Source organism: Oncorhynchus nerka, linkage group LG10, assembly GCF_034236695.1.
Source record: "Oncorhynchus nerka isolate Pitt River linkage group LG10, Oner_Uvic_2.0, whole genome shotgun sequence".
Taxonomy (NCBI): domain Eukaryota; kingdom Metazoa; phylum Chordata; class Actinopteri; order Salmoniformes; family Salmonidae; genus Oncorhynchus; species Oncorhynchus nerka.
Genome location: NC_088405.1, coordinates 66,543,840 through 66,563,961, shown reverse-complemented (window position 1 = coordinate 66,563,961; position 20,122 = coordinate 66,543,840).

Here is a 20,122-nt window from a genome sequence, read left to right as displayed (position 1 = left end):
GAGTCATAGTTACTCTCATAGCTGCAGCGGTAAATAGTAGTAGCATCACTAACATGGTTATAGTATGGTTACTGCAAGAGTCATAGTTACTCTCATAGCTGCAGCGGTAAATAGTAGTAGCATCACTAACATGGTTATAGTATGGTTACTGCAAGAGTCATAGTTACTCTCATAGCTGCAGCGGTAAATAGTAGTAGCATCACTAACATGGTTATAGTAAGTTTACTGCAAGAGTCATAGTTACTCTCATAGCTGCAGCGGTAAATAGTAGTAGCATCACTAACATGGTTATAGTATGGTTACTGCAAGAGTCATAGTTACTCTCATAGCTGCAGCGGTAAATAGTAGTAGCATCACTAACATGGTTATAGTATGGTTACTGCAAGAGTCATAGTTACTCTCATAGCTGCAGCAGTAAATAGTAGTAGCATCACTAACATGGTTATAGTATGGTTACTGCAAGAGTCATAGTTACTCTCATAGCTGCAGCGGTAAATAGTAGTAGCATCACTAACATGGTTATAGTATGGTTACTGCAAGAGTCATAGTTACTCTCATAGCTGCAGTGGTAAATAGTAGTAGCATCACTAACATGGTTATAGTATGGTTACTGCAAGAGTCATAGTTACTCTCATAGCTGCAGCGGTAAATAGTAGTAGCATCACTAACATGGTTATAGTATGGTTACTGCAAGAGTCATAGTTACTCTCATAGCTGCAGCAGTAAATAGTAGTAGCATCACTAACATGGTTATAGTATGGTTACTGCAAGAGTCATTAAGCAGTTAGTGAGGAAGCATAGATACAACAGAACAGAGTGGTCTGGAGTTTGTAGCCATCTCCACAAAACTAGTTGTTTACTTTACGAACTCCCTGAACTGGGGGAGGGAGGCTCCTCAGTCCTGCCTTTCTTCAGTCTGATCTATCAAAGTCATAAACAAGGAAGAAACACACATGCTTCAAGCCAAGGAGAAATGTGTTGCTGATAGACTAATAACACAGATCACTGGGTATGAAGGAATGACGCAGAGACGCAGGGCTCAGGCTACATCCAAACCTTTTGATGAAAATAAGGGACATTACAAAAGGCTGCTTGACTGATTGCAGCTAACCCCATAGTCTCTGTGCAGTTTGGATGACATGTCAACTGCAAATTAGGGAGAGAAATGATGGCAAACTTTTTTCTCTGTTTGGCTACAACTGCAGTTCAAGTTGGCTGTACTACAGTATGTAGAGTTCTTTTATAATATAAATCATACATCTGATTGGCAAATAGTTTAATTACATACTGCTTAAAAGACAAAAAGACCAATATATAATATATAACACAAATTGTAAACAAATAAGTCATGATTTAAAGCAGCGATTCTCAACTGGTGGGTCGCGGATGTCTGTGTAAATGTTATTTTTTATTTATATAAAATAAATACTTCAGTCTGAACTTAAACGGCTAAAAGCAGGTAGAAAGTGAATAAACCATTTTTCATCAAACACAATTTTTTCAATATCGAGCAAATAGCAGCGCTATTGAGAGGATTTGGTTGATTTAGTAGTCTCAAACCAGTGTGATTATTAACATTACTCATCAAGAATATGGGATGAATTGAATTATTGACAATGAAAAAAGGTGGGATTCATTTTACTTTGTCATGCAGTACCAGTGAAAAGTTAGGACACACCTAATCATTCAAGGGTTTTTCTTTATTTTTTACTATTTTCTACATTGTAGAATAATAGTGAAGACATCAAAAGTATGAAATAACACATATGGAATCACGTAGTAACTAAAAAAGTGTTAAACAAATCAAAATAAAATGTTTGATTCTTCAAATTCGCCTCGACAGTTTTGTACACTCATGGCATTCTTTCAACCAGCTTCACCTGAAATGCTTTTCCAACAGTCTTGAAGGAGTTCCCACATACGCTGAGCACTTGTTGGCTGCTTTTCCTTCACTCTCTAGTCCAATTTATCCCAAATCATCTCAATTGGGTTGAGGTAGGGTGATTGTGGAGGCCAGGTCATCTGATGCAGCACTCCACTCTCCTTCTTGGTCAAATAGCCTCACACAGCCTGGAGGTGTGTTTTGGATTATTAGTCCTGTTGGAAAAAGCACAAGCCAGTTGGAATGGTGTATCGAATGCTGTGGTAGCCATGCTGGTTAAGTGTACTTTGAATTCTAAATAAATTACTGACAGTGTCACCAGCAAAGCACCCCCACACCACCTCCTCCATGCTTCACGGTGGAAACGACACATGCGGCGATCATCCGTTCACCTACTCTGCGTCTCACAAAGACATGGCGGTTGAAACCAGAAATCTCAAATTTGGACACATCAGACCAAAGGACAGATTTCCACAAGGTCTAAAGTCCATTGCTTGAGTTTCTTGGTCCAAGCAAAGCCTCTTCCTCTTATTGGTGTCCTTTAGTACTGGTTTCTTTGCAGCAATTTGACCATGAAGGCCGTCTCCTCTGAACAGTTGATGTTGAGATGTGTCTGTTACTTGAACTCTGTGAAGCATTTATTTGGGCTGCAATCTGAGGTGCAGTTAACTCTAATGAACTTATCCTCTGCAGCAGAGGTAACTCTGGGTTTTCCTTTCCTGTGGTGGTCCTCATGAGTGCCAGTTTCATCATAGCGCTTGATAGTTTTTGCGACGGCACTTGAAGAAACTTTAAAAAGTTATTGACATTTTCTGGATTGATTGACCTTCATGTCTTAAAGCAATGATGGACTGTCATTTCTCTTTGCTAATTTGAGCTGTTCTTGCCATAATATGGACTTTTTTTACCAGACAGGGCTATCTTCTGTATACCACCCCTACCTTGTCACAACACAACTGATTGGCTCAAACGCATTAAGGAAAGAAATTCCACAAATTAACTTTTGACAAGGCACACCTGTTAACTTCTTGCGTCGAGCCATCCCGGATCCGGTATCGTGACTACAGCCTCAAGCTCATTACCATAACGCAACGTTAACTATTCATGAAAATCGCAAATGAAATGAATCTATTTGCTCTCAAGCTTAGCCTTTTGTTAACAACACTGTCATCTCAGATTTTCAAAATATGCTTCTCAACCATTGCAAAACAAGCATTTGTGTAACAGTATTGATAGCCTAGCATAGGATTATGCCTCTATTTCAGCATGCAACATTTTCCACAAAAACCAGAAAAGCATTCAAATAAAATCATTTACCTTTGAAGAACTTCGGATGTTTTCAATGAGGAGACTCTCAGATAGCAAATGTTCAGTTTTTCCTGAAAGATTATTTGTTTAGGACAAATCGCTCCGTTTTCTGCGTCACGTTTAGCTACGAAAAAAACCCTGTATCCAGGATTGTGTAAATCTATCCGCAAGCTCATTAGCATAACACAACGTTAACTATTCATGAAAATCGCAAATGAAATGAAATTAATCTATTTGCTCTCAAGCTTAGCCTTTTGTTAACAACACTGTCATCTCAGATTTTCAAAATATGCTTTTGAACCATAGCTAAACAAGCATTTGTGTAAGAGTATTGATAGCCTAGCATTGCATTAAGCCTAGCATTCAGCATGCAACATTTTCCACAAAAACCAGAAAAGAATTAAAATAAAATAATTTACCTTTGAAGAACTTCAGATGTTTTCAATGAGGAGACTCTGTTAGATAGCAAATGTTCCCTTTTTACAAAAAATATTATTTGTGTCGACTAATCGCTCCGTTTTGTTCATCACATTTGGGGAGGGAAAATATATATATATATATTAAGTCATTAAAACGCAAACTTTTTTCCAAATTAACTCCATAATATTGACAGAAACATGGCAAACCGATGTTTAGAATCAATCCTCAAGGTGTTTTTCACATATCTATCGACGATAAAAATCCATCTTGGCAGTTTACTTTCTCTTCTGAAGAAATGGAACCGCGCATGGACCTACAGATTACGCACACAGGACACCGGGCGGGACACCAGGTAAATGTAGTCTCTTATGGTCAATCTTCCAATGATATGCCTACAAACACGTCACAATGCTGCAGACACCTCGGGGAATAGACAGAAACCGCAGGCTCATTCCTGGCGCATTCACAGCCATATAAGGAGACATTGGAACACAGCGCCTTCAGAATCTGGGGCATTTCCTGTATGAAACTTCATCTTGGTTTCGCCTGTTGCATTAGTTCTGGGGCACGCACAGATAATATCTTTGCAGTTTTGGAGACGTCAGAGTTTTGTCTTTCCAAGGCTGTCAATTCCATGCATAGTCGAGCATCTTTTCGTCACAAAATATCGCGCTTAAAACGGGTACGTCTTTTTATCCAATAATGACATAGCGCACCCATAGATTGAAGAGGTTAATTGAAATGGATTCCAGGTGACTACCTCATGAAGCTGGTTGAGAGAATGCCAAGAGAGTGCAAAGCTGTCATCGAGGTAAAGGGTGGCTACTTTGAATAAACCAAAATAAACAATATATTTTATTTTGTTTAACACTTTTTTGGTTACTACATGATTCCATATGTGTTATTTCATAGTTTTGATGTTTTCACTATTATTTTACAATATAGAACATTTTTTTAAAATAAAGAAAAACCCTGGAATGAATAGGTGTCCAAACTTTACACTGGTACTGTATATAACTGCTACATTTGCTATCAAAAAGTATTTTTTAAAGTTTTCCAGATTGCAATTTGGCATAAACAACAAAAATTGCGATGCGAATATTGGGTCGCGACTGGAACAACCTGGTTCAATTTGGGTACCGAGGCAAAACCAGTTGAGAAGCGCTGATTTAAAGTATATCATGTGCTACTAATAACATGTCCAACGTTCAATATGTATCATTCATTTTACAACTTTTCCCCTCACAGAAAAAATCTTAAAGTCACTCAACCACAATATAGTTATTTTCAATATTCTCTGCTTTGAATTATATCACATTTCACGGTGACTATATTCCAGTGCAAATCATTGCTCAAGGCAAGAGAGAGACATAATCAAATAGAACACATTTTGATTTAATAAAAACTTGGGTTGGGAATACATTAGCGTGTGGGCAGAAGCACTGAAGGTTCTGTTTGTCTTGTTTGTTGTATGATTATGTGTTAGATGGAGTGACTCACCATGGCTGCGTTTGCACAGGCAACCTGGTTCTGATCTTTTGTCACTAATTGGTATTTTGACAAGTCAGATCAGATCTTTTGCCAGTTATTGGAGTCGGGCTGTGTAGAGGTAGCCTATTATCACCAGGTTAGATACATAAGATTGATTTTATAAAATAATTTGATATTATACAGTCGGAAGTTTACATACACCTTAGCCAAATACGTTTAAACTCAGTTTTTCACAATTCCTGACATTTAATACTAGTAAAAAAAATCCCTGTTTTAGGTCAGTTAGGATCACCACCTTATTTTAAGAATGTTAAATGTCAGAATAATAGTAGAGAGTGATTTATTTCAGCTTTTATTTCTTTCATCACATTCCCAGTGGGTCAGAAGTTGACATACACTCAATTAGTATTTGGTAGCATTGCCATTAAATTGTTTAACTTGGGTCAAACATTTTGGGTAGCCTTCCACAAGCTCCCCACAATAAGTTGGGAATTTCGGCCCATTCCTCTTGACAGAGCTGGTGTAACTGAGGCAGGTTTGTAGGCCTCGTTGCTCACATATGATTTTTTCCCCCAGTTTTGCCCACAAATGTTCTATGGGATTGAGGTCAGGGCTTTGTGATGGCGACTCCAATACCTTGACTTTGTTGTCCTTAAGCCATTTTGCCACAACTTCGGAAGTATGATTGGGGTCATTGTCCAATTGGAAGACCCATTTGCGACCAAGCTTTAAATTCCTGACTGATGTCTTGAGATGTTGCTTCAATATATCCACATAATTTTCGTTCCCATCTATTTTGTGAAGTGCACCAGTCCCTCCTGCAGCAAAGCACCCCCACAACATGATGCTGCCACCCCCGTGCTTAATGGTTGGGATGGTGTTCTAAGGCTTGCAAGCCTCTCCCTTTTTCCTCCAAACATAACAATGGTCATTATGGCCTAACAGTTCTATTTTTGTTTCATCAGATCAGAGGACATTTCTCCAAAAAGTACGATCTTTGTCCCCATGTGCAGTTACAAACCGTAGTCTGGCTTTTTTTATGATAGTTTTGGAGCAGTGGCTTCTTCCTTGCTAAGCGGTCTTTCAGGTTATATCGATATAGGATTTGTTTTACTGTGGATATAGATTATTTTGTACCCGTTTCCTCCAGCATCTTCACAGGGTCCTTTGCTGTTGTTCTGGGATTGATTTGCACTTTTCGTACCAAAGTACGTTAATCTCTAGGAGACAGAACGCGTCTCCTCCCTGAGCGGTATAACGGCTGCATGGTCCCATGGTCTTTATCCTTGCGTACTATTGTTTGTACAGATGAACGTGGTACCTTCAGGCGCTTGGAAATTGCTCCCAAGGATGAACCAGACTTGTGGAGGTCTACAATTTTTTTCTGAGGTCTGATTTCCTTTGATTTCCCCATGATTTCAAGCAAAGAGGCACTGAGTTTGAAAGTAGGCCTTGAAATAGGTCCACAGGTACACCTCCAATTGACTCAAATGATGTAAATTAGCTTATCAGAAGCTTCTAAAGTCATTACATAATTTTCTGGAATTTTCCAAGCTGTATAAAGGCACAGTCAACTTAGTGTATGTAAACTTCTAACCCACTGGCATTGTGATACAGTGAATTATAAGTGAAATAATCTGTCTGTAAACAATTGTTGGAAAAATGACTTGTGTCATGCACAAAGTAGTCTTAACCGACTTGCCTAAACTATAGTTTGTTAACAAGAAATTTGTGGAGTGGTTGAAAACAAGGTTTAATGACTACAACACTTTTTTAATGACTCCAACCTAAGTGCATGTACATTTCCGACTTCAACTGTACATTACATGTATTATACACTGCTCAAAAAAATAAAGGGAACACTAAAATAACACATCCTAGATCTGAATGAATGAAATATTCTTATTAAATACTTTTTTCTTTACATAGTTGAATGTGCTGACAACAAAATCACGCAAAAATGATCAATGGAAATCAAATTTATCAACCCATGGAGGTCTGGATTTGGAGTCACACTCAAAATTAAAGTGGAAAACCACACTACAGGCTGATCCAACTTTGATGTAATGTCCTTAAAACAAGTCAAAATGAGGCTCAGTATTGTGTGTGGCCTCCACATGCCTGTATGACCTCCCTACAACACCTGGGCATGCTCCTGATGAGGTGGCGGATGGTCTCCTGAGGGATCTCCTCCCAGACCTGGACTAAAGCATCCACCAACTCCTGGATAGTCTGTGGTGCAACGTGGCATTGGTGGATGGAGCGAGACATGATGTCCCAGATGTGCTCAATTGGATTCAGGTCTGGGGAACGGACGGGCCGGTCTATAGCATCAATGCCTTCCTCTTGCAGGAACTGCTGACACACTCCAGCCACATGAGGTCTAGCATTGTCTTGCATTAGGAGGAACCCAGGGCCAACCGCACCAGCATATGGTCTCACAAGGGGTCTGAGGATCTCATCTCGGTACCTAATGGCAGTCAGGCTACCTCTGGCGAGCACATGGAGGGCTGTGCGGCCCCCCAAAGAAATGCCACTCCACACCATGACTGACCCACCGCCAAACCGGTCATGCTGGAGGATGTTGCAGGCAGCAGAACGTTCTCCACGGCTTCTCCAGACTCCGTCACATGTGCTCAGTGTGAACCTGCTTTCATCTGTGAAGAGCACAGGGCGCCAGTGGCGAATTTGCCAATCTTGGTGTTCTCTGGCAAGCACAACCCCCACCTGTGGATGTCGGGCCCTCATACCACCCTCATGGAGTCTGTTTCTGACCGTTTGAGCAGACACATGCACATTTGTGGATGCTGGAGGTAATTTTGCAGGGCTCTGGCAGTGCTCCTCCTTGTACAAAGGCGGAGGTAGCGGTCCTGCTGCTGGGTTGTTGCCCTCCTATGGCCTCCTCCACGTCTCCTGATGTACTGGCCTGTCTCCTGGTAGCGCCTCCATGCTCTGGACACCACGCTGACAGACACAGCAAACCTTCTTGCCACAGTTCGCATTGATGTTCCATCCTGGATAAGCTGCACTACCTGAGCCACTTGTGTGGGTTGTAGACTCCGTCTCATGCTACCACTAGAGTGAAAGCACCGCCAGCATTCAAAAGTGACCAAAACATCAGCCAGGAAGCATAGGAACTGAGAAGTGGTCTGTGGTCACCACCTGCAGAACCACTCCTTTATTGGGGGTGTCTTGCTAATTGCCTATAATTTCCATCTGTTGTCTATTCCGTTTGCACAACAGCATGTGAAATTTATTGTCAATCAGTGTTGCTTCCTAAGTGGACAGTTTGATTTCACAGAAGTGTGATTGACTTGGAGTTACATTGTGTTGTTTAAGTGTTCCCTTTATTTTTTGAGCAGTGTATTTAGTATTGCATTGTTGTGGTATGATTATTGAACATGCGTTTTGATATCTCATGTGTTTTAGTAATTAATTAAGGCAGCCCCCCGCAACTCTCTGATTCAGAGGGGTTGGGTTAAATGCGGAAGACACATTTCAGTTGAATACATTAAGTTGCCCTAAATTGTTGTGATATTGTAATGCCTGTCCAACTACTGCTGTAATCCTGCTATAAGAACTTGTGACATTTTTGCGTGTGGGAAAATCTAATCAAATACAAGTTTAAAATGTGGGCAGCGCCAATCATTGATTTATTTCATGGAGAGTGCATGTGTTTGAAAATGTTTCTTAATTAAGACATTTTGGTTTGGCACAGACACAATTGACATCACTCACGGGGGGACAAGTTCTTCAAAACCGTCTCCAAAATATGGTTCACTGTCACATAGATCAGTCAAATTGTTGATATAAAGAAAGGTTTCTTGAGGACAACCTCATAAATACCTTTAACGCAAGTTAGAATATTCACTCTTCCTGCCAAATGGCTCAGGGGTTATACATAAAACTAGATAGGCCTATGCCAAGGGATTTGGCAGGGGAAACAATGCTCTTAGTGAGTTCCTCTATGATCTAGGGCGGGAGCTAGGGGAGGGAGAATTAAAGGAGGTTTTTTTTTTTAACACACTGAAGGGGCTTGATTTATATTTTATACAATTTATAACCCTGTGGTTTGAAATGAATGTTTCGTCATATGTTAAATACATCTCTTGTTTGCCGGATTGACTTGAAGCAGCAGATCGAGGAACTTTCAGCTGAATATGACAGGCTTTGGATGCATGGTTAATGGAATGCCTGAGGTCTGGAGCAACCCTCTGCTCTCTGCCTGCAGCCTACCATGACAGGGCCTCTCTATTACACCTTTCAAACCAAGACTTTTCCTTTCTATCTTAAAGGTATTCCATGCAACAAAACCTGTACTTCTATTTCCCCAACAGACCTGGTCATGATTGCAGTAATATGTTAAAACGTCCTGGCAAGCCCTTAGTATAAATGTCCCCTATCATTTTATTGGCTTTGGTACGGATTAAATCATGAACATTCTATCAAATATTTGTATATCTAACCCACTGTTCTGTGATTTTACTGTTGTTCTCCGACATCAAACTTGTCCTGGTCATTATGAAAAAGTTTAAACAAAAACGGCAGTCTGCATAAAGCAGCCTGGTCCAAAAAGCAACTTTACCTGCTTTAATTTCTGCACCAAAAAAAACACCCGTTTAAAAATGTATGTGGGATATGTACATCTAGCAAGCCAGGCAACTAAAAGCAACTTTCTAGACATTGTTCTGGTTTGTGACTAGCTAGCTTGTTTGTTAGCTGGCTGGCTAGCTCAAGTCATATTCATGATTGCACATTGCGTCAAATTATTGTTTTGGACGTTCCTTTTAGGAACTGACATGCTGACCACACCGCATCGTGTGTACAAACATATGTTATTCAATCATTGCAACCACACTGCTCACATGCGCCAACTGTTGCCAAGCGCTAAAATAGAAGTCAGTTCAATTTGTGATGACTAACGTGGCGCAAGTACTGTCTCTCCCATCTCATCATTGGTTCATAGAAGCATATAGCCACGTGCCATCTCCTCATTGGTTATACCCACGTGGGTGATTGAAAGATGAACTGAGATCTGTCGGTGGTGGTAATACACGACCTGCGTGTCGTGATCGCGTTTGGTGTGGGCGCACATATGGGCCTATGTTTTGGGCATGGTGTGATGCCCAAATGAGCATTCTACTCAACGCTTCCTCATTGGGCGCTGATGGAGATTTGGTCTAAGTGCATTAACTGTGGCTTGAAAACACTAACATTTCTAAAGGCAAATAATTAGTAGGAAAACTTTTGTCATCATTTGGATGTTGCCAGATTGACTTTAATTGTTACAACGTTAGCTAGCTAAGATTGAGGTGAGACTTTAGATTTTAGCTAGCTAACGTTACTGTACTGTTAGCATTGCTAGTTATTTTGGGGGAACTTTGATACTGTAGCTAATGACAACATCGCCATTTGTCTAAAGTAAATTTGACAACATAATGATGCAAAATGGTTTCCTACTAAATAATGTGCAGAATAGCAATGCCATCGTATTCCCAAGCCCCTATAGTGTAATTTAGACGAAACAGGCATTAGCCCCGTTTTAAAGTTATTAGCCAGCCCCGTTCTACTTTTGAGGATCAATATGGCTGCGGCGTCTGTAGAACGTTGATAACAATGGCAACGACGTGACAGGTGCAATCAAAGCAAATTACCAAAACATATCTGACAATGTTTTGAGATTAACTTTAGCCAATGTTTTATTCACCATAACAGGAAAATTAACATATTACAACTTATCTGAAAGTATGGCGAGCTGCTAACTTACTGTTTGTGAATGTGAAGAAATGAAAGCAGTGCATTGCATTCTGTCCCATTTGAGGAATTTAGAATTTGATCAATATTGCTTGCTGCTTCAGGTTACCTGACAACGGTTGCAACAACAGGGTCAAAGTTTAATGTTTCTTGCTCAGTCACCGCTTAAGTAATGGCTCTATAAAAGGTGAAAGAGGTAAAGGGGCTGTTTGAAAGGGGATCATATAAACATTGCCCAATTGTTTTTACAGGCAACATACTTTGAATCCCGAGCGAAATAAGTATTAGTCACTCCTTTCCCCTCTCTTTTTCTCTCTTTATCATTAGAATAAAATCAAAAGTTTATTTGTCACGTGCGCTGAATACAAACAGGTGTAGACCTTACAGTGAAATGCTTACTTACAGGCTCTAACCAACAGTGCAAAAAAGGTATTAGGTGAACAATAGGTTCACCTAACAATAGAAGCAGCACAAAGACATCAGTGCCATTGTCTTCAAGGCTTAAACATGCACATCTACAATACCAAACCAAATATATGGTGAAGATGGTGCCTAAACCACACATAATTACTGCCAGTAGAACGGTTCTAGTCAGTTAAAATATCAGTTTTCAAAGGCAAGTTCAAATACTGCACTGAACAAAAATATAAACTTAAGTGTTGGTGCCATGTTTCATGAGCTGAAATAAATACCCATAAAAAGCTAATTTCTCTTACATTTTGTGCACATCCTTGTTTGTGAGCATTTCTCCTTTGCCAAGATAATCCATCCACTTGACAGAGGTTGCATATCAAGAAGATGATTAAACAGCCTGATCAATACACAGGTGCACCTTGTCCTGGAGACTATAAAAGGCCACTAAAATTTGCAGATGTCTCAAGTTGAGGGAGCGTGCAATTTGCATGCTGACTGTAGGAATGTACAACAGAGCTGTTGACAGAACTTAATGTTAATTTCTCTACCATAAGCCACCTCCAATGTCATTTTACAGAATTTGGCAGTAGGTCCAACCAGCCTCACAACCACAGACCACTTGTAACCACGCTAGCCCAGGACCTCCACATCCGGCTTTTTCACCTGGGGGATTGTGTGAGACCAGCCACCTGGACAACTGATGAAACTGTGGGTTTGCACAGATCGGCACAAACTGTAACGGGCAGATGGCAGACAGCGTGTTTGGCATTGTGTGGGTGAGTGGTTTGTTGATGTCAACATTGTGAACAGTGCCCCATGGTGGAGGATAGGTCATGGTATGGACAGGCATAAGCTACGGACAACCAACTAGGGCTGTCCAACAAAAAAAAAAAATCTTGATTGACTCTTGGTCGACCGTCTGTTCTTTTGACTAAATGATTGATTGACATTTTTAATTGTTTGTTTTTTCAGACTTGCTGCGATGTGCCATTCCCACGGCTTCCACAATGGATCAGTCCACTCAGACAGGCGCAAATTAGACGGGTGTCTTCTTTTTTTTGTGCTACTGCTCGACTAAAGAAATCTTGGGCGACCAACCGTCTATCGACCAAACAGCACTACAATGAACACAATTGCATTTTATCGATGGCAATTTGAATGCATAGAGATACCATGATGAGATCCTGAGGCCCATTGTCATGCCATTCCTCCGCCACTATCACTGCATGTTTCAGCATGATAATGCACAGCCCCATGTTGCAAGGATCTGTACACAATTCCTGGAAGATGAAAATTGCCCAGTTCTTCCAAGGCCTGAATACTCATTGAGCATGTTTGGGATGCTCTGGGTCGGTGTATGACATCGTTTTTCAGTTTCCGTCAATATCCGCCAACTCCGCACAGACATTGAAGAGGTGTGGGACAATATTCCACAGGCCACAATCAACAGCTTGATCAACTCTATGCGAAGGAGATGTGTCGCGCTGCATGAGGCAAATAGTGGATACACCAGATAAGACTGGTTTTCTGATCCACGCCACTATTTTTTTAAAGGTATCTGTGACCAACAGATGCATATCTCTACTCCCTGGCATGTGAAATCCATAAATTAGGGTCTATCAATTGACTGATTTTCTTATTATGAACTGTAACTATTTGAAATTGTTGCATGTTGCATTTATTTTTTGTTCAGTGTATTTTGTTTAACGTAGGCATCTATCTATGTGAAGAGTTTGAGCCAAACATATTTCTATGAGATAAAATACATGGAAAGGTGTACACAACATCCTGTGGCGGACTGCAATAGCATCGAATAGTCCCCGCGATATGCAACTGTTCAGGGAAGTCAGGAACCAATACACGCAGTCAGTCAGGAAAGCTAAGGCCAGCTTCTTCAGGCAGAAGTTTGCATCCTGTAGCTCCAACTCCAAAAAGTTCTGGGACACTGAAGTCCATGGAGAACGAGCACCTCCTCCCAGCTGCCCACTGCACTGAGGCTAGGTAACACGGTCACCACCGATAAATCCATGATTATCGAAAACTTCAACAAGCATTTCTCAACGGCTGGCCATGCCTTCCGCCTGGCTACTCCAACCTCGGCCAACAGCTCCGCCCCCCCCCCCCCCCCCCCGCAACTACTCGCCCAAGCCTCTCCAGGTTCTCCTTTACCCAAATCCAGATAGCAGATGTTCTGAAAGAGCTGCAAAACCTGGACCCGTACAAATCAGCTGGGCTTGACAATCTGGACTCTCTATTTCTGAAACTATCCGCCGCCATTGTCGCAACCCCTATTACCAGCCTGTTCAACCTCTCTTTCATATCGTCTGAGATCCACAAGGATTGGAAAGCTGCCGCAGTCATCCCCCTCTTCAAAGGGGGAGACACCCTGGACCCAAACTGTTACAGACCTATATCCATCCTGCCCTGCCTATCTAAAGTCTTCGAAAGCCAAGTCAACAAACAGGTCACTGAACATCTCGAATCCCACATACCTTCTCCGCTGTGCAATCTGGTTTCCGAGCCGGTCACGGGTGCACCTCAGCCACGCTCAAGGTACTAAACGATATCATAACCGCCATCGATAAAAGACAGTACTGTGCAGCCGTCTTCATCGACCTTGCCAAGGCTTTCGACTCGGTCAATCACCATATTCTTATCGGCAGACTCAGTAGCCTCGGTTTTCCGGATGACTGCCTTGCCTGGTTCACCAATTACTTTGCAGACAGAGTTCAGTGTGTCAAATCGGAGGGCATGCTGTCCGGTCCTCTGGCAGTCTCTATGGGGGTGCCACAGGGTTCAATCCTCGGGCCGACTCTTTTTTCTGTATATATCAATGATGTTGCTCTTGCTGCGGGCGATTCCCTGATCCACCTCTACGCAGACGACACCATTCTATATACTTCCGGCCCGTCCTTGGACACTGTGCTATCTAACCTCCAAACGAGCTTCAATGCCATACAACACTCCTTCCGTGGCCTCCAACTGCTCTTAAACGCTAGTAAAACCAAATGCATGCTTTTCAACCGTTCGCTGCCTGCACCCGCACGCCTGACCAGCATCACCACCCTGGATGGTTCCAACCTTGAATATGTGGACATCTATAAGTACCTAGGTGTCTGGCTAGACTGTAAACTCTCCTTCCAGACTCATATCAAACATCTCCAATCGAAAATCAAATCAAGAGTCGGCTTTCTATTCCGCAACAAAGCCTCCTTCACTCACGCCGCCAAACTTACCCTAGTAAAACTGACTATCCTACCGATCCTCGACTTCGGCGATGTCATCTACAAAATTGCTTCCAACACTCTACTCAGCAAACTGGATGCAGTTTATCACAGTGCCATCCGTTTTGTCACTAAAGCGCCTTATACCACCCACCACTGCGACTTGTATGCTCTAGTCGGCTGGCCCTCGCTACATATTCGTCGCCAGACCCACTGGCTCCAGGTAATCTAAAAGTCCATGCTAGGTAAAGCTCCGCCTTATCTCAGTTCACTGGTCACGATGGCAACACCCATCCGTAGCACGCGCTCCAGCAGGTGTATCTCACTGATCATCCCTAAAGCCAACACCTCATTTGGCCGCCTTTCGTTCCAGTTCTCTGCTGCCTGTGACTGGAACGAATTGCAAAAATCGCTGAAGTTGGAGACTTTTATCTCCCTCACCAACTTCAAACATCTGCTATCTGAGCAGCTAACCGATCGCTGCAGCTGTACATAGTCTATCGGTAAATAGCCCACCCATTCTTACCTACCTCATCCCCATACTGTTTTTATTTATTTACTTTTCTGCTCTTTTGCACACCAATATCTCTACCTGTACATGACCATCTGATCATTTATCACTCCAGTGTTAATCTGCAAAATTGTAATTATTCGCCTACCTCATGCCTTTTGCACACAATGTATATAGACTCCCCCTTTTTTTTCTACTGTGTTATTGACTTGTTAATTGTTTACTCCATGTGTAACTCTGTGTTGTCTGTTCACACTGCTATGCTTTATCTTGGCCAGGTCGCAGTTGCAAATGAGAACTTGTTCTCAACTAGCCTACCTGGTTAAATAAAGGTGAAATAAAAAACAATTTAAAAAATCAACAGTTTGACGATACTGATGGACTCCCCATTAGACTAGAGGTGATTGACTATCATAAACATAGGGGCCCCTGACAATGAGCATCCTCTGGTGCTGCATCCTGTTGCAGGCTTATCTGGGGGACAACCTGCTGCCTGTCTTTCTACATAGAATGATTGCATGCAGAGCATGAACAGTGTGTAGGCAAGCATCCCTGATAGCACTTTTATACTTTTGATTTTTTTCAAGCAAGTTCCCATAGTTCAGAGAGTGAAAGAGGGAGGGAGAGAGAGTGAGAGCATAACCTGAGTACCACTCATTTCCCTCTTTCCTGAAACTGAGAAACAAGGTTATTGTCACTAAAAGTTCACAAACTATGCTGATACACAAGATACTGAGCCATTAAGAGGATACAATTCATTCTAAAATGCCTGAGGCAAGTAACAACTCGAAACCAGGGGGCAATGAAAAATTACAACAGACAGTTATCGATTTTGAGACAGATGCAAACAGTTGTGATAGAGCAAGAGACATAATAGACACAGTACAGAACAGACAGTGCAGAACACACAGTGCAGAACACACAGTGCAGACCACTGCTTTGAAGAACGGCAATGCTGATTTCCCAGATCAACAGGATAACTAATACACACACAGTGTAATCTATGTGAGCAAGGCAATATGCTGAACATAATTAATTACCGCAAGATGTAAATGATCTTCTTCCCCAGTAGTCAGTGAATGGCTGGGATGGACGCGGCGCAGCGTGTATGGTTGGAGCAGGGTGCCGGCCCGTGTAGCTAGATTGGTTGCCACCAGACTCCCAGTAACGGGGAAGATATAGACAGTGCCGCCTCGCTTCTTGTTTGTCCACTGATGGGAGTCTTCTTTAGCCCAGCTGCGTCTCCATGGAAGTGGCACCTTGAGAGGCTCCACTGACCCCGTTTGCCAATGCAGCTTCCCAGCACACCCTGGTGTGAGGCAGTGTTTGTCAAGATACACCAGCCCCTGGCACAAAGCCCAGATGGCATTTTTCCCCCTGTGCAACTTTTATCCAATGTAAACAGAAGCCAACAAGGACAGGGCTCTTAGAAAGCATCATTAAGTGAACAGACAGCAATTTGAGGGGGGGGGGTTCCTTTCTCAAGCTTTATACCGACCAAAGAGGTGTCCGTTGATTGAGATTCAGCTCACTGAAGAAAAAGACGTCCGTGAACAAAAAAGGGAAAATATCGGTGCTGAATGGTTTTGAAAAGAATGTCCTCTGCTGCTTTCTATTTATACAATCTCTGCAGATTGCCAGCGGCGTGAACCCAGAGTTGTCAATATTTTATTAGCCTTTTGCTCCTACAAAAGAGACCACCACAACTGGTGCTGCTAAGGGCTGGATTAATAAATCCATTTCTTTGCTAACTTTTTAGCTAAGATAGAGGGTGACTCATTTACAAATATATGCAATAATAAACTATTTTGAATCCTTGTTGAGCGGTTCAGTTTTTGGGGAACTTCAGTGTATGAATAAGAAGAAGTGGTATCAAATTTTCAGACAGACAATAGAATATAACACCTAAACTGTTTTTTCCTGTAATCTATCAACAACATGAACCATCTGCCTCTGTATCCTCCATTCTCTGGCCAATCAGTGCTTGGCTCACTGCGGCAGGGAGCAGCACAATAGGTAGGTTAGGCAGCAGCCATGATGCAGCCTGTCTGGTGGCCAATGTTTTGGACAAGGTGGACGATAGACCAGGGCTTATTACTGCTCATTTACTCAAACAGGTAGTGGTCATTAAAGGCCAAATGCAGTCATGTTTATATTTGGGGTAAAAATGAAGTTACCTTACTGTAATACATGTCCATTAAAATGGGCATAAATAGTGTTTAATCCCAAAAACTTTCTCAAGCAAGATTTTTGCAAGGACTGTCTGAGAGTGGTCTGAGTAGGGAAGGGAAAATGGAAAACTAGCTGTTATTGGCAGAGAGGTTTGGAACTCTGTTATTGGTCTATTAATCAATTTACTGCATGGTGATGTTGCCATGGAAAGCCAAAACTCCTGTCTATGCAAACCTGCTGATTAGAAGGTCCTGTGTAGATTGTATTTTCAACCAGCAACTATCAGGAAATAACACTGATCAAATTTGATCACACTTTTACAGTGTTTGTTTTATATCATATTGTACAACAGCTGATGAAACTAAGGAAAAAACATAATTTTGACTACACTGGGCCTTTAAACCATAGCTGCCAAGTAGGGCCGGGACGATGCCAGTATCGCAATACTCTTGTGGCAAGGAAACAAAACACAAAGTGGATTTAACTTCATTAGGAAAACAGCCCTAATGTTGGACAAAAACATAATGTTGTCATCCAGTCACATTTATGTATTTATTTTCCAAGCTACAGTGCACAATATTTTACATACAGCAGGTTTGCTAAAAGACCAAAGACTTTGGTCTTCTTCGTGTTTTCTTTTTTTCCATGGAAAAAAATATTGCGATACTGCCAAGTCTCTCTGTCTGACGGAGGGTCCTGTTTCATTGCATCAGATGAATTACAACGTGAACGTATTCACTCTGGAAAATAAACAGAAAAACAAGTGGCAGCCAAGAAGCATGAGCCACCCTCCTCCCACACAGTAGGTATTATTATTCAGAAACTCAGCCAGTAATACAAACCAAACATGTAAATGATAACAAAACCCTCAACAACAGGAAGTGTGGTTCCATAAATGCGATACACAATCACTAGCAGGCAACAGTGCAAAAATGACCTCTATATAAAACCAGAGTAATAATAATGTCAATGTTTAACCACACACATAAAAGCACAACTGAATTGAGATCAAAGTAATTAAACAAAAAATGAATGTTTTTCACTGAAATTAATTATCACTAAATTAACAAAAGGAAAAATGTTTAACCAGCCATTTAGGCTGTTTAGAGAGCAGATACAATCCCTTACGCTCCTAGTGTAGACAAAAGTCTATCACAAGATAATTCTAAGGGTAACAGGAGTGCTTGGATGGGAGTAGCCTATAGATCCAATAAATATTCTGAGTATCAAGACAAGAATGTGTGTGATGCACGCTGAAATAAGATGAATGATGATTACATCATTATGTCCCTCAACAAATATTAATGGCCTTGTGAATGCACGCACACACAAAAAACCCTGGTAGGTTATTGTTTGAGAGCAGAGGGTAAAAGAACAGACCGACAGCTTGCATCTCCACCTCATATCAGTATTGGGTCTTATGACAACGGTTGCTGCAAGTCAGAGCCAGAGCAGTAGCTCATTGATTCTGAGACAGATGCCATCCACATCGGCTAGGGGATGGAACAGCGTGTCAGGTGTCACAGGACGTCTAGACGATCAGAACAATAGAAGCATTGCCATGGAAACAGCTCTCTTATCAGCGGAGTGTGGCGGTCAACAATGGGAGAGAAGTCATTTAACAGATACATTCTGTCTGGGCCTTTGAAAGCCAGACCAATTTTAAAGAAAGCGCCCAGAAGGGATTAAAAGGCAATAATTCACTGGAGTGATGGATGCTTCCGTTAACCTAATAGAGTTTAAGCAAGGTTACCCTGTCAGGATTATTTATGTTTTAAGTTTAATTTGAGAAAAATACAAATGTGACTTTGTAAGCTTGACCCTACCTCATGGAGTTGACATTACAGTAGCCTAGACCTAATTGTTGCCAAAATGTGCTTTTTGGTGTGCATTTAAGGTTAGGCATAAGGTTAGCAGTGTGGTTAATGTTAGGTTTAAAATCACATTTTAAGAAGAGACATTGTAGAAATAGGTGGACTTTATGACTTCGTAGCTGTGGCAACTAGTGATGACCCTAATTGTAAAACCTTAACATGGTTCAATATATTTTTTACCTAATATAGATTAGCTTGATAGGTAGGAATCACATATTTTGTCCTTCCAAACTTCAAAAATCAAAGCACTTCTACAAAAAAAGACATGACTTGAGAGAGATGGCATTGCAGCTTGCCCAGTGGCCACAAATACTAGGCCTAGCTAGCCAGGATATTGGTTACCTTGGTTAGCCTGGGCTTGGTTTCCAAAAAGCATCATAGCACTATGATCATCTTTAGTCCATTTAGTTTTAACGGAATTAAGATGATCTTAGTGCTACAATGCCTTTGAGAAACCCAGCCCTGGTATGTATGGTATGTATCAGAGATCTGTTTAGAAACACTTGAGATATGTAGCCTATTTCTTCCCCGAAATGTTATGAGTCTAAATATTTTGCCACCAATTCAAACCAAGTCTAAAGTAAACTGCCCATAAAAAAAAGTATATTGTGTGCAGCCAGTGTTTACCTTTCTCACGACTGTGCTCGTGGTTTCAGCTCGTGCCATCATCTTCTCCACGTGTTACCACACCAACAACTATTTTTCATACAGGAGCCTTTTTATTTTGAGTACTCTCATAATTATGTTTAAACTATAGTGAAAGCTGTCGACTTAATGCGAATTTACAGTGTGACCAATGGTCAGGAGAACATCACTCATCACTGTTTTAGACCCGGCTGGTCAGTACATTGTAGCTATGAGGTGAAATGAAACCCCCGCCAAAGAAATCAGTATCATATACAGTACCATAGCTTTGGAACACAGAATTGGGAGACACACTCCCAATGTTGTGTCCCAAAACTAACAGTACCACTGCTGCTAGCTTGACATTTGTTATTTCTAAAGTTTGAGTTACATTACCTTCCGAATTCTTTGTCAGACAGGCAGTGATTGACCTTGGACTTAAATAGGT